Consider the following 14490-nt stretch of genomic DNA (forward strand, 5'->3'; position numbering starts at 1 on the left):
GATCAACAGGAGATGTTTTCCTCATATTGCAGTGTAAGGGTCAGCTGTGTTCTTGAGAGTTGAGAGAGAAGATTAGGAAAGATTATTTAAAGTGTGACTGGTGTGATTTCTAAAGCTGTGTTCATTGCGTTGTCAGCCAGAATGCTAGCCTAGATCAGCTCCTCGATCAAAGCGAGCGCTCCTTTTTGGCAGTAGACTATTGGGTTGACGAAGCCTGACTTGGGTGTCTGTATAACTTTCTCAAAGCACTAGCTGACCTTGGAGCACTTGCCACAGTTAGTTATTACCTTCTGGTTACATGATTGTGTGGTTAATAGCTATTTCCTCCACTGGGTCATAAGATCTATGAAGGCACAAGACTTGCTGTTGTTTTGAAAATCAGCATTGTGGCTGAGTGCAGGGACTCATGCCTATAATCTCAGCACTTTGGAAGGCCAAAGTGAGAGAATTGCCTGGGGCCAGGAGTTTGAGACCAACCTGACCAAGACAGTGAGACATTGTCTCTAAAATTAGTTGGGTGTGGTGCCTCACCTGTAATCCTAGCTACTTGGGAGGCTGAGGTAGGAAAAACATTTGAGTCCAGGAGTTTGAGGCTGAAGTGAGCTGTGATTGTGCCACTGTACTACAGCCTGGGAGACAGAGTGAAAAAAAAAATGAAAATAAGTCCAGGCATGGTTCTGAGATCACACCTGCAATCTCAGCCCTTTGGGAGGCTGAGACGGGCAGATCACGAAGTCAGGAGATCGAGACCATCCTGGCTAACATGGTGAAATCCCGTCTCTACTAAAAATACAAAATATTAGCTGGGTGTGGTTGTACGCACCTGTAGTCCCAGCTACTCGGGAGGCTGAGGCAGGAAAATCACTTGAACCCGGGGAGGCAGAGGGAGGTTGCAGTGAGCCGAGATCGTGCCACTGCACTCCAGCCTGGCGACAGAGCGAGACTCTGTCTCTGAAAAAAAAGAAAAGGAAAAGAAAGAAAAGAGAAGAGAGAACAGAAGAGAAGAGAAGAGCAGAGAAAGAAAAGAAAAGAAAATTAGCATTGTATCACCAGAATCTGCTACAGTGTACTGCACACTTAATAAATATTGGTTGAATGAATTGAATCAGAGTGACTATTTTTATTTTTTTATTCCCTCAATGCCAGAACCTATGTTATGACACCTCTGTTTGGAAAGCCACAAGCAGATATATTGTTGAATGAAAATCTGTGTGTTTAAGAGTATGTTGTAAGACTACATTTTATGCTAGCAAGATACGGACCAAGGAGCCTGGCTGATGTCATGACTTAGCAGTTGTCTGAGATTTCCCACCCTGCTAATGTGACATGTGAAATTTCAGAGGAATGGGAAATTTTAATAAGAAACCCATTTTGTGTGTGTGTGTGTGTGTAAATGAAAGAGTTCAGGAGATTCAATTAGCTGTTTCTTTTTTAACTTTAAGTTTTTTTATTATATTTAATATGAATATGTAAAAATACAAGCCTGTAATCTCTCTTCATACAGATCTTGTTCAATTGTAAAATAAGATTGATGTATCTTTTAATCCAAACAAAGTTGTGAAACCAATCTAATTCAAATTAACAGTGTCAGTGAAACAAATTTGCACCTAACCTTGACAGTCTTCCTGCTGCCCCTCCCCTCCTCTGTTGTCTTTGGCAGCCTCTGTTCTGGAGTCGATGCAATTCTGCTAACACTTTTCTTTATTCAGAATATTGCAAAATACATATTTCTTCTGTGGTCTGCAAGGAAATTTACCTTCACTAGGTTAAAAATAATCTGGCTGGGTGCGGTGGCTCAAGCTTGTAATCCCAGGCCGAGGTGGGCAGATCACAAGGTTAGAGATGGAGACCATCCTGGCTAACACAGTGAAACCCTGTCTCTACTAAAAATACAAAGAATTAGCCAGGTGTGGTGGCACGTGCCTGTAGTCCCAGCTACTCGGGAAGCTGAGGCAGGAGAATCGCTTGAATCTGGGAGGCAGAGGTTGCAGTGAGCTGAGATCGCTCCACTGCACTCCAGCCTGGGTGACAGAGAAGGACTCTGTCTCAAAAAAAAAAAAAAAAAAAAAAAACAAACCCTTGGACTGGGCATGCTGGCTTAGTCCTGTAATCCCAGCACTTTGGGAGGCTGAGGCAGGTGGATCACTTGAGGTCAGGAGTTCAAGACCAGCCTGGCCAACATAGTGAAACCCTGTCTGTACTGAAAACACAAAAAAATTAGCCAGGTATGGTGGTACGTATCTGTAGTCTCAGCTACTTGGGAGGCTGTGGTGGGAGAATCACTTGACCTGAGAGGCGGAGGTTGCAGTGAGCTGAGATGGTGCCACTGCACTGCAGCCTGAGCGGCAGAGCGAGACTCTGTCCCCACTCCCCCTACAAAAAATCCTTGATCTATTAAGTCTATCTCTGCATAGCCCACCAAACCTAAAGTGATATTAGTGATATTACCTGATGACCATGCAATCAAGAAGCACAACCACAAATGAAATCAGACACCCAAATCACCCAGAGCGTGCTTGCGTTCACAATGTTAGATTAGTACTGAAATGAAGAGGTACAAATTTAATAATCCAGGCAGAAAACTTGAGAGTCTCCAAAAATATATCAGAGAGCAGTAGCTTAAAAACATTAGGCTAAATAGTACTGCCTATATATTCAGAACCAAATAATAAATTTAGTTATTTTTTTCTTTATGTATGTGCTCATGTATGTAGGGTGTGTGTGTGTGTGTGAGAGAGAGAGAGAGCGAGAGAGAGAAAGGGAGAGAGAGAGAGAAAGAGAAAGAGAAGGAGGGAGAGAGAGGAGTTCTGTTTTTTTTTGAGACAGGGTCTCACTATGTCACCCAGGCTGGGCTGCAGTGGCATGATCATGGCTCATTGCAGCCTTGACCTCCTGGGCTCAGGTGATCCTCCCATCTCAGCCTCCTGAGTAGGTGGGATTACAGGCACCTGCCACCATGCCTGGCTAATATTTTGTAGAGACAGAGTTTCACCATGTTGCCCAGGCTGGTCTCAATCTCCTGGGTTCAAGTAATCCACCTGTCTCGGCCTCCAAAAGTGCTGGGATTACAAGCGTGACCCACCGCGCCTGGCCTCCAAGAGTTATTCTTTAAATATAATTGTTTAAGCTGATTCTTACATTTTGATGGATATATAATCTCTTAGGGAGTTTTTGAAAGAGAGTTAGGCAGTGTGTTAGCCTCTGGTTGTTTTCAAGATTTTTAACATTAAATTGGAATTCTTGAGATGAAAGATACTCTATAGGTCTGGTAAATAAATGCAACAACTTGCAAGTGAGTGTCTCGGGCAAATGCCAGTACTATTGCTTATTTTTTTCCACTTAAGTAAAATGTTTAAAAATTTGTTTGAGACGGTGTTTACCATATTGTTATATTCTAGACCATTCATTACATAGTTTATTTAAAACTTACTGGTGTTTATGTTGCAATACACAAGTTAATTATCTGTTTTTGTTCTTTCATAATTGTCATGAGGCACACTTCAGTTAAAATGTCGTTCCTTTTTTTTCCTCAGCTTTACACAAACATTTTTGAAGTGTTATGTGAATTCTTCAAAAATACAGTGTATATTTACTACTGCCAGAGAATGTACATGTCTTAAATTTGAGTATTTTAACTCTAACATCTGTGAACATTTGAAATACGTTTATGTTTCAAAATTAAATTTTGAAATTAATGTGGAATCTACATCTGGAAAATGTATAGGAGTCTCAAAATTTAGATGACCATATTAAGGAAAAATACAGGGACTTCAAATTCAATTTTATGTTTTATTTTCTAGTTCTGGTCTATGGAGTAGTTTAGGAATACAGTATATTAGCTCTTAATTAGCAAAGTACACAAATGCTAAAATTCAGTTTTTAACTTAATTCCAACAAACTATATTATAGGTAGATCATGGGATGAAAACTTTAACATGTAAAATTCTATTTCATATTTTAAAGCCATGACTATTTGGAGACCCTCACTATTACTTGATTATTTTTAGTTTTCAATTAGATGTTTAGCGTCACATAGACCTGGCCACAGAGTAGCATAGCAAATAGACGTATTTCCTCACGTAGAGTGTGGGCCAGTGTGATACCCTTGGTGTCATGCCTGTTACCTGTGTTTTTGCTCACTGGTTTTACTAGAGCCCCACTGTCTACTTAGCATAAGCTTAAAAAGGGGAAAAGAAGTCAACCTTTTGGAGGGAATAATGGATTTGTGTGTGTGTGTACTTGCAATTACACAATTTTTATTGTGTATAACACCAATTTGTTGAAACACTGTAGAGTATATAAGCACAAACTTGAAAAAAATCATGTTAGACATTTCATTCACATTTTGCGTTTTTCAGGGTGCTAATAGATAAGCACCCACACTCAGGTGAACACTGGGTGAGAAGCATGCTGACCCATGAGACTGAGGGTTGGTCCAAATTGAAGGGGGACCACTAGTGTGTTTTAATTGCAAAGGAGAAGAAATGCCACTCAAGCCAGCTTTAAAGAGAAAATGGAATGACTCACATACAGAAATCCAGGGCTCTGGTGCACGTTGGGGTTGTTTGATCCAGCGGCTCAGTGTGGTTGGTCTTCGAGCATCCAGGTATCTTCTGTCTGTCTGTTCTGACATCTGCAATATCAGTTTCACCCACAGACTAGTTTCCTGAGTAGTTGTGGTTTGGCTGCAGCTGAGTCAGGGCTTTGTGCTTCTCTGTTCACATCCAGTGGGAGAGAGTTTTATGTCTTGTGGTTCTCTGAAGAGGAGAAACCCAGAAACCCAAACTTCTTGCATTGCATTGGTTTGAATTGAGCCACATGCCCATTTCTGAACCAATTCATTCCCGAACGGGTTTAGGCCTAGGTTCCTGAACCAATCTCTACTTAGAGGACCAAATTACAATTGCTTAGTGTGGACCAGTTAGAGTCCGTCCACGGAGCTGGTACCAATCCCTTAAACCAAGCTATTGCAACACAGTGGGTGAGGGCAGGGAGGTCAACCCTCTATCCCTGTATTTGCTGCAGCATGGGCAGGGAAAGAAGGGAGGATAATAGAATACCTCTCTTCAGCAAAAGGCACAAATCCAACTGAAGACCCAGACGTTCTTTTTTACTTCATTTCTTTCCATTCGTTTTCTTTCCCTATTGAGTAGGCTGCAGAAGCTGCTATTTGGAAGCTCATGAGCTCATTCTGGCTGCTGGGTATTCCCACTGCTGCTCCATTCTGGTCTGAAGATGGATTGTCCATTTGAACTCATGATTTCCTGCACAGTCACTGCTTAAATACCAGACATACTCGAATTGGCTTAGGCCTTTGGCCAGTGGTATCTGTGTCTTTTCTTCCTAAATCGTGATGGGCTCAAACCTGCTTTCAGGTGCATCTGCTTATTTGACTTCCTGAAATTATTAAAATCAGACCGTACCTTGGGCTTAGACCCTCAGGCTTCATCCGCCCCATGGGTCCAGATGGATTCTGGTCTAGTTCTTCCCCTGTTGTTCTGTCCTGTCCCATCTGAGCCTGACAGGCCATCTCTCTCTCTCTGCAGTCTCCAGCAGAGCCCTCCTTAACTCCTGCAGCCCCAGGACAGGACTCTTGCAGCCTACCCCTCTCTGTGGGCACAGCCTGAGGCGCCACTTGTCAAGAGCCACCACATCTTTTCTTATCCATTTAACAACACAAACCGACTTGGCACGGCCTGTGGCTCCCAGCCCCTTGTCCACCATCCTCAGTCCCTCGGTTTCCGCACCCTCACTCCACACCACGGCCGCTGCATTATGATGCAGTTTCCCAAGCCCATCTGCTCTCTGGTCTGTGCACAAAGGTCCCCAGTTATCCATGAAACCAGGTTGTGCCTGTTCCTCAAGACTGTGCTCAAGCATCAGCTCTTTCTGGAATGGATGCTGCATCTCTCACACCCCAATGTCCTGTGCTTCGGGACAACTTCCTGTTCCCCCACACAGAGCCTCGAGCCCAGCACAGGATCCTCTCCTGCTGTCATTGATTGAATGATCCAATTAGAACATGAATGAATTTGTTACTTTATCAGCTGGCCAGTTTAGAGACTACAAGGTTTTGTTCATCAAGCATTCAAAGATCATGAGATTCCCTTGTTAGAGGAATCTCTCTCTCTCCTGCAAACCAGGAAGCAGCATGTGGGAATAGAAGAAAACTGGGTGAGAGTGGAGGTCAGTGAGGTGGAGGGAGCATGGGGAGTAGGCGCAGCAGGTGGCAGGGTTTGTGCCAGGTTCTTGCTGCCTGCAGGTGGTACCATAGGACTGTCACTGGGTGCCTGGTCCCAGAGTGGATCCGCTGGTTGTCGTAGTGCCATCAATGTGAAGGCTGTGTTCGACTTCACTGCAAGTGGTGGAGTCCTCTGGTGATGGAGGACAGGCTCCACAGCTAACAGCTAATGCGTGTACCCTCAACAGGGTGACGTCACCCCTGGGGCAAAAGTTTATTCAAAAGTTGGGGCAAAAAATCTTGGAAATGCCAGTGATTTATGGTCCTCTAAAGTCCTTCAGTCCATGACCAATATGCAGCAGATCTGTGTATTACTGAAGCAGCTCACTGTCTGGGGTGACACCTGAGGTTTGTTTCTCATGGCCACGGAGATCAAGGATGTGGACGTACAAAGGGTGAGGTTAAGAGTGGAAATTTAATCGGTAAAAGAACGAGACTATCGCTCTGCTACAGAGAGGGGTCGTTGCCTATCCACAGTGAGATGCGGGGGTTTGTATAAATGAGCTAGGGGGGAGGTGGTTTCTGATCTACACAGGACATGAGAAACCAGTTAGAACCAGGTGTGCCATCTGCATAGGGCATGAATCTCTGGCAGCCCCCACCCCAATCTTTTATTATGCAGGTGGGTTCTCTGCCTGAGCTTCTCTATGTTGCCCATTTCTTACTGTACACATGCTAACAAAAAAGGGGAGGTGGAACTTCCACAGTGTACATGCCTGGCTCCAGGCAGCCTTTTTCTATTGGTGCAGCTGCTGGCATTCCCCGCGCAAGCTTTCAGCTTCCTTCTCTTTGTTTGCAGCTCAATCTTTCTGGCTGCTCTTTGTAAGAAGAAAATGGTTTATTGGGCTGCTTTTTGTTAGAAGGGAAGTTCTGCTGAGGACTCTTTTGCCCTCACTATCTGCCTAAATAATTTCTTTCTATCTCTTGTATCATTACCACTTTATGGCAGGGAGTTATTAGGAAATAAATGTCTAAAAGGCTTCTTGAGAAAAGGGTGGCAATGATAAGAAGGTTGAGAAAAACTGGGCTAATGAGTAGTCTAAAAGCCAAGGAAGAGGAATTCTGACCGGGGATACAATGGAAAATGATGAAGTTTCTGCATGGCCAAAAGGCACCTGGTACTGAGGGTGAGTGGGACTGAGCTCAGCTGCTGTGGAGTACAGCCCTGAATCTTATCCACCCAGAGAAGACCCCTCCTTTAGTTTGCATGTGGCAACTGGGGTGCTTCTGGTCGCCTTGGTCTGGCTGCCCCGCTGCTCACACTTGGCTGTGTTGGGAGGTTCTGGCTAAAAGAAAATCAGGAAGTTTGCCTATTCATTGCCTGGCATATTGTTATTGGGCATTTTTCCTTCTATTATTATTTGTAAGTTTTTTAAAAGTTTAAAGTTTTTAAAATAAGAGTTGGATTATGGACAGGCCAGCCCAGCAGGGATCTGATTCATAGAGGGCACTGCAATAAATCAGAAATGTGACCTCAGGACATGTGAGTCATTCTATCACTGGACACTTAGTGGTCCTGCTCCCACAGGTGCAGAAAAATGCTTCTGCAGGAAAGAAGGAGATGGTGTGGGAGCAAGAAGACACCAGCTGGTCCCTGTGCTTTTATCACCTGCAGATGCTCAAGAGGCTCTCAGCTGAAAGTCAAGGCCGGTTGAAACTCAGATGAATGTCTCTGTCCTATTTCCTAGGAATCAGTTATACTGTCTTCAATAGAAATCCTTTCGTTTGCCTTCTGGATCATCTAATCCTGAAAGTCCCAAAGGAAAACTAAAGAGAACAAAAACTGCAGAAAAGTCAGACACTTGCCAACTTATGTTTTTCCCCAAAACATTCAGTCTGTATTGGCCTGGGGAAAAGGATTAGTCATGAACATGGATTTTTTATTTACTTATTTTTTTTCTTGTGCTGAGATACATTTGAATATTTTTTATTTTTAAAGACACGGTCTTGCCCTATTGCCCAGGCTGGAGTGCAGTGTTGCGATCATAGTTCCCCGCAACCTTGAACTCCTGGGATCAAGGGATCCTTCCTGCTCAGCCTCCTGAGTAGCTTGGGACTATAGGCATGCACCATCACACCCGGCTAATTTTGTTGGTTTGTTTTTGTGGAGACAGAATCTTGCTGTTTCCCAGGCTGGTGTTGAACTCATGGCCTCAAATACTCCTGCCTTGGCCTCCCCAAATGCTGGGATTACAGGCCTGAGTCATTGCTCCTTGTCTTTACTGATCATTTTAACTTCTTTTCTTCTTTCCACATTTGAGTCTTTGATCAACCTGGTATTTATTTTAGAAGTGCGTATCTACTTTAACTTTTCAGTAAGAAAAGTCAGCTGCCCAAAACCACGAACTGAATGATCATCAGTTCTCCACTGGTTGGTAATACCACCTTTATCCTATATCAAGTTTCCAAATATACATATATGTATACTTATATATAACATATGTGTTACATATTATATTAATATTTATACTTTATATACTTATATTTATACACATACAGGTCAGTATATAGGCTCACAATATGTAGGTTCTGATTCACTGATCGTTTTTTAATCAAGACTTGCACAGACACCAAACTGTCTTTTCAAACGAGTTTCATCGAGGTATAATTTGTTAATTATATATTGCACATGTTGTATAATTGTTAATTGGACAATATGTTGCACATATTTATAGTCTCATGAGTTTTGACTTTTATACCCATGAAGCCAGCCCTACAGTCACAGCCGTGTCATCACCCCTGAAAGTTTCCTCGTGCCCTTGGCAATCCTTTTCTTTTGCCTCCCCAACTCCAGATCCCTGGCAACTCATGATTTCCTTTCATAGGGGTGGAGGGACCTTTCTTTCCATCCTCTAATGGATCAATAATTTAAGTCTCTGGAATCAACTGGCAGTAGACAAACAGGAGAAAAGGCATGCAAGTTTATTATGTGCACATGCGCACAGGAATCACACAAAGTACTAGACTCAAAAATGGGCCAGATGGTTGAAGATTAAATAGCATTCTGAGCTACAGAAAGAAATGGGAGAAGGAAATGGGGCTTGGAGGCTCCTGAAGAGTGAAGGTGACAAGCTGTGGGAGAGTTGGGGGAGAAAATGCACTGCGAACAAAGGCTGTCTTGTTATGCAGGCAATGTCTCAGGTAGCCACCTTCGGAAGAATAGGTGAGAGTCTTTCTGGACCTGGTGACCTGGATGGAATTTTTGCCTCCTCTCCTGCAATACAAGTTCGACTTCTCTGGTTAATGTAGATTTCAGGAAAGGGGTTCATGACAATGGCATTCGTTCTGGAGGAACTTCCCTTAGCCAGATAAATAAAACTTCAGAGAAAGCTGCTTCCCATGCTTTGAGAGAGAAAGGATAGAGTGGGGTGGAGAAAGGTCAGAGAGACCATGGTTCTGAGGCTGCTTCTTTAGTTCAAAGCACTCAGCATGTCAATGTGCCATACTTTGGATATCATTCTCTGAGCCCCAGCATTTTCCATCACTGTGCAGGTTGCACTTTGTAGAATTCATGTCAATGGAATCGTACAGTAGGCACTTCTTTTTTGACATCTGACAAAGGGCTAATATCCAGAATCTACAAAGAACTGAAACAGATTTACAAGAAAAAAACAAACCCATCCAAAAGTGGGCAAAGGATATGAACAGACACTTTTCAAAAGGAAACATATATGAAGCCACCAAACATGTGAAAAAATGCTCATCATCACTGGTTGTTAGATAAATGCAAATCAAAACCACATTGAGATACCATCTTATGTCAGTTAGAATGGCAATCATTAAAAAATCTGGAGACAACAGATGCTGGAGAGGATGTGGAGAAATAGGATCACTTTTACACCCTTGGTGGGAGTGTAAATTAGTTCAATCATTGTGGAAGACAGTGTGGTGATTCCTCAAGGATCTAGAAATAGAAATTCCATTTGATTCAGCAATCCCATTACTGGGTATATACCCAAAGGACTATAAATCGTTCTATTATAAAGACACATGCACACGCATGTTCATCGTGGCACTGTTTACAATAGCAGAGACCTGGAACCAACCCAAATGCCCATCGATGACAGACTGGACAAGGAAAATGTGGCACATATACACCATGGAATACTATGCATCCATAAAAAATGATGAGTTTGTGTCCTTTGTAGGAACATGGGTGAACCTGGAAACGATCATTCTCAGCAAACTGACACAAGAGCAGAAAATCAAACACCGCATGTTCTCACTTACAGGTGGGTGTTGAACAATGAGAACACTTGGACACAAAGAGGGGAGCATCACACACTGGGGTCCGTTGTGGGGTACTACGAGAGGGATAGTGGGAGGGAGGGTGGGGAAAGGATAACATGGGGAGAAATGTTAGGTATAGGTGACGGGGGGATGGTAGCAACAAACCACCTTGCCATGAATGTACCTATGCAACAATCTTGCATGTTCTGTACATGTACCCCAGAATCTAAAGTACAATAATAATAATAATAATAATAAAGACAGGATGTACTTTTTCCTTTATTAGAGAAACCCTTATTAGCTCAGGGATGGCACTGGTGAAACCTGTGAACAGACTTTACTCCATGACTGTCTTCTCCTGTATTTACCTTTCCACAGTTTCCTATCTTTGGAAGCCTGGGGCTGTTTTATTTTGTCTTGTCACTTCTCTAAAGTTTATTTATTTATTTTTTTTGTTGTTGTTGTTAGATATATTATATAAGCCACATTCCTAAACTACTGCCAGAGTCACTTTCCACTGAGGCACTGCACACATTAGTAGATTGATTTGTTTCTCTCTTGTTAATCTGTCTCTCTCAACTGCAAACTTTTTTTTTTTGAGACAGAATCTTGCTCTGTGGCCCAGGCTTCAGTGCAATGGCATGGTCTTGCCTCCTGGATTCAAGCGATTCTTGTGCCTCAGCCTCCTGAGTAGCTGGGATTACAGGCATGCGCCACTACATCTGGCTAATTTTTGTATTTTTAATAGAAATGAGATTTTACCATGTTGGCCTGGCTGGTCTTGAACTCCTGGTCTCAAGTGTTCTGCCTGCCTTGGCCTCCCAAGTGTGGGGATTATAAGCATGAGCCACTGTGCCCGGCCTAACAACAAACTTTTGTGGGCTGAAAATATTTTTTTCTCATTCACTACATTTTTAGTTATTATAAAGAAGGTGAAATGAACATTTATGTACAAGTTTTGTTTGGACATATATTTTAATTTCTCTTGGATAAATAAATAATTATGGAATGACTCCCAAAGAAACTTTCTGCCAAAACTTGTCCACATATCACCAACACTTGGAATGATCAATTCTTTTTTTTTTTTTTTGAGTCAGAGTCTTACTCTGTGCAGTGGCTGGATCTCGGCTCACTGCAACCTCCGCCTCCCGGGTTCCTTCAATTCCCCTGCCTCAGCCTCCCGAGTAGCTGGGACTACAGGCATGTGCCACCATGCCTGGCTAATTTTTGTATTTTTTAGTAGAGCCAGGGTTTCACCATATTGGCCAGGCTGGTCTCGAACTCCTGACATCTTGATCCACCTACCTTGGCCTCCCAAAGTGCTGGGATTACAGGCATGAGCCACTGTACCCCAGGGATCAATTCTTTTTAGTATGTAGTGACATCTCATTATAGGTTTTTCTTTTTTTTTTTGAGATGGGGTCTCACTCTGTCCCCGAGGCCAGAGTGCAGTGGCACAATCTCTGCTCACTGCAGCCGTGACCTCTGAGGCTCAAACAATCCTCCTACGTCAGACTCCTGAGTAGCTGGGACTACAGCATGTGCCACCATGCCCAACTACTTTTTGTATTTTTTTTGTAGAGATGAGGTTTTGCCATTTGCCCAGACTCTCACGTTGAACATCTTTTCACATGATAATTTGCTATCTGTGTATTTTCTTTGGTGAGGTGTCTGTTCAAAACTTTGTCTAAGTGTTTTTATTGGATTGTTTTCTTATTTTTGAGTGTTGTGTCCTTCATATTTTCTAGATGTGAATACTTGATCATATATGTGATTTTCAATTTTTTTTTCAGTTTGTGACTTCTCTAGCTTTTTCCTAAAATATGCTTCCTGGTTTTGTGGCATCCAATAAATGTTGATATATTATGTTTTTGTTGTTAGTACTAAATATTTTGTAACTTTCATGTAAGTTTTTCCTTAACCTTCAAATTATTTCAGAAATCTGCCTTTTAATTTCTAAAGGGATTTTTATGTTTTCAATTACAAAGCTACTATTGTTTGTAATTTTATTGCAAACAATAGTCTGGTTTATGTGAGATAATTTTTTGGGCTGTGTTGAGAATTGGTTTCACAGAAGATTGCATATTGTATTTATTGGGATGTACATCAGGCTATTGATTGTATTGCTTGAATCATTTGTGCTCTTATGCTTAATGGAACAGTTTCTGATGGAGATGTGTTAAAAAAAACCACTATGATTATGAATTGTCAATTTCTACTTTTACATTCTGGTAATTTTTGGCATATGTATTTCAAGGATATTTTGTTAGGTGAAGCAAATTTATGATTTCTATATCTTATTAGTTATCTTTTCCTTTGATTATTATCTCCCTCTTTATCTTTATTAGTATTGTTGGCCTTTTCTGTTTAACTAAATTAATAGGATTAAATCGGCCTTATTTTCAAATTTTTATGCTTTTTTGAATAAAAAGCCTAGATATTCTATAAAAACATCTGAGAGTTTCTGTCTTTTAACTAGTGAATCAAAATATTTTACATTTATTATAATTACTATGCATTTGGACTTCTTTCTATCATTTTATTTTGTGTTGACTATGGTTTTCCTTGATTCTTATTCTTCCTCTTTTTTTTTGAGATTGCATTTTGCTTTGTTACCCATGCTGAAAGGTAGTGGCGCAAACATGGCTCGCTGCAGCCTAAACCTCTGGGCTCCAGTGATCCTCCAGCCTCAGCTTCCTGAGTAGCTGGGACCACAGGCAAGCACCACCACGCCCAGCTAATTTTTTAAAAAAATCTTTTGTAGAGACAGAGTTTCTGCATGTTGCCCCGGCTGGTCTTGAACTCCTGGGTTCAAGCAATCCTCCTCTCTTAGCCTCCCAAAGTACTGAGATTCATGAGCCACCACACCAGTCAAGTTCTTTTTTTTTCTTTCCTGCATTCTATTGAACTAAAACAGCTTTTTCTTTTACTTTTTTCTCTTTCTCTTTTCCTTCTTTTTATAAAAAAGTTTCTCTTGTTCTGTGGATTTGGAGATTATTAATATAAGTTCTATTTCTATTCCTATACACACATATATATGTATAATTTTAATTTTTCTAACAAAGTCTAAGGTTAATAAACATCTTTATCCTACTCATGAACATCGAGCTTAGAATGCTGTCACTTCCCTTTGAATACACTTATCATGTTCCATGTTATTGTTATCTATTATTTTAGCTCCACATTTGTTTGTAATCTCAAAAAGAGTTGTTATTTTTACTTTCGAGATAGCTGTTTATTTAGAGTTTCCAAGTTTTCTGTTGTTTGTTTTAAGCTCATTGCTTCATGCACTCTTCTCCCTTCTGGGCTAAATTTTCTTCTTGCTGAAGTAATAACAGTAATTCCCCATCGGGGCCGGGCCCCCTGCAGGAGCTTGCCCTCCTTGGCTCTTTCATCCTCAGTCTCTGCCTCTGGGTGGCTTGCCCCAGGGCGTTTCTCCATGTGCCTCTGCTTCCTTCCTTACAGACCAGCTGGAGATTTCCTCCTACCTGCCCACTAGGCAAGGTTCCCTCTTCTCTCTTTCTCCTAGCACTTTCTCTTTTTCTCCTAGCACTTTTTCTTTCTTGCCTTTGAGCTTGGGTATATATTGCTGAATAACTAATTTTACTCAGATTTCCATGCGTTTGAAGAAGGAATAATGTAGATGAGATATCTCCACTGAAGTCCAAACATATCCTCAGAGAGTTTGGGCTAAGCTATCGGGCATTATGTGGCATTGTAATATCCAGTGAAACTTCAGTGAAAGGGCGCTTTCTGTGTCTTTTTTTTTGACAGCTCACTGCAACCTCCACCTCCTGGGTCCAAGTGATTCTTCTGCCCCAGGCTCCCACGTAGCTGGAATTACAGGCACACACCACCACACCCAGCTAATTTTTGTATTTTTAACAGAGACAGGGTTTCACCATGTTGGCCAGGCTGGTCTCGAACTCCTGACTTCAGGTGATCTGCCCACCTCATCCTCCCAAAATGCTAGGATTACAGGCATTAGCCATCACATCCAGCGATTCTATCTTCTTTAT

This window comes from Aotus nancymaae, unplaced genomic scaffold (assembly GCF_030222135.1).
Source record: "Aotus nancymaae isolate 86718 unplaced genomic scaffold, 86718_ANA_hifiasm-v0.15.2.pri h1tg000040l, whole genome shotgun sequence".
NCBI classification, from domain to species: Eukaryota; Metazoa; Chordata; class Mammalia; order Primates; family Aotidae; genus Aotus; species Aotus nancymaae.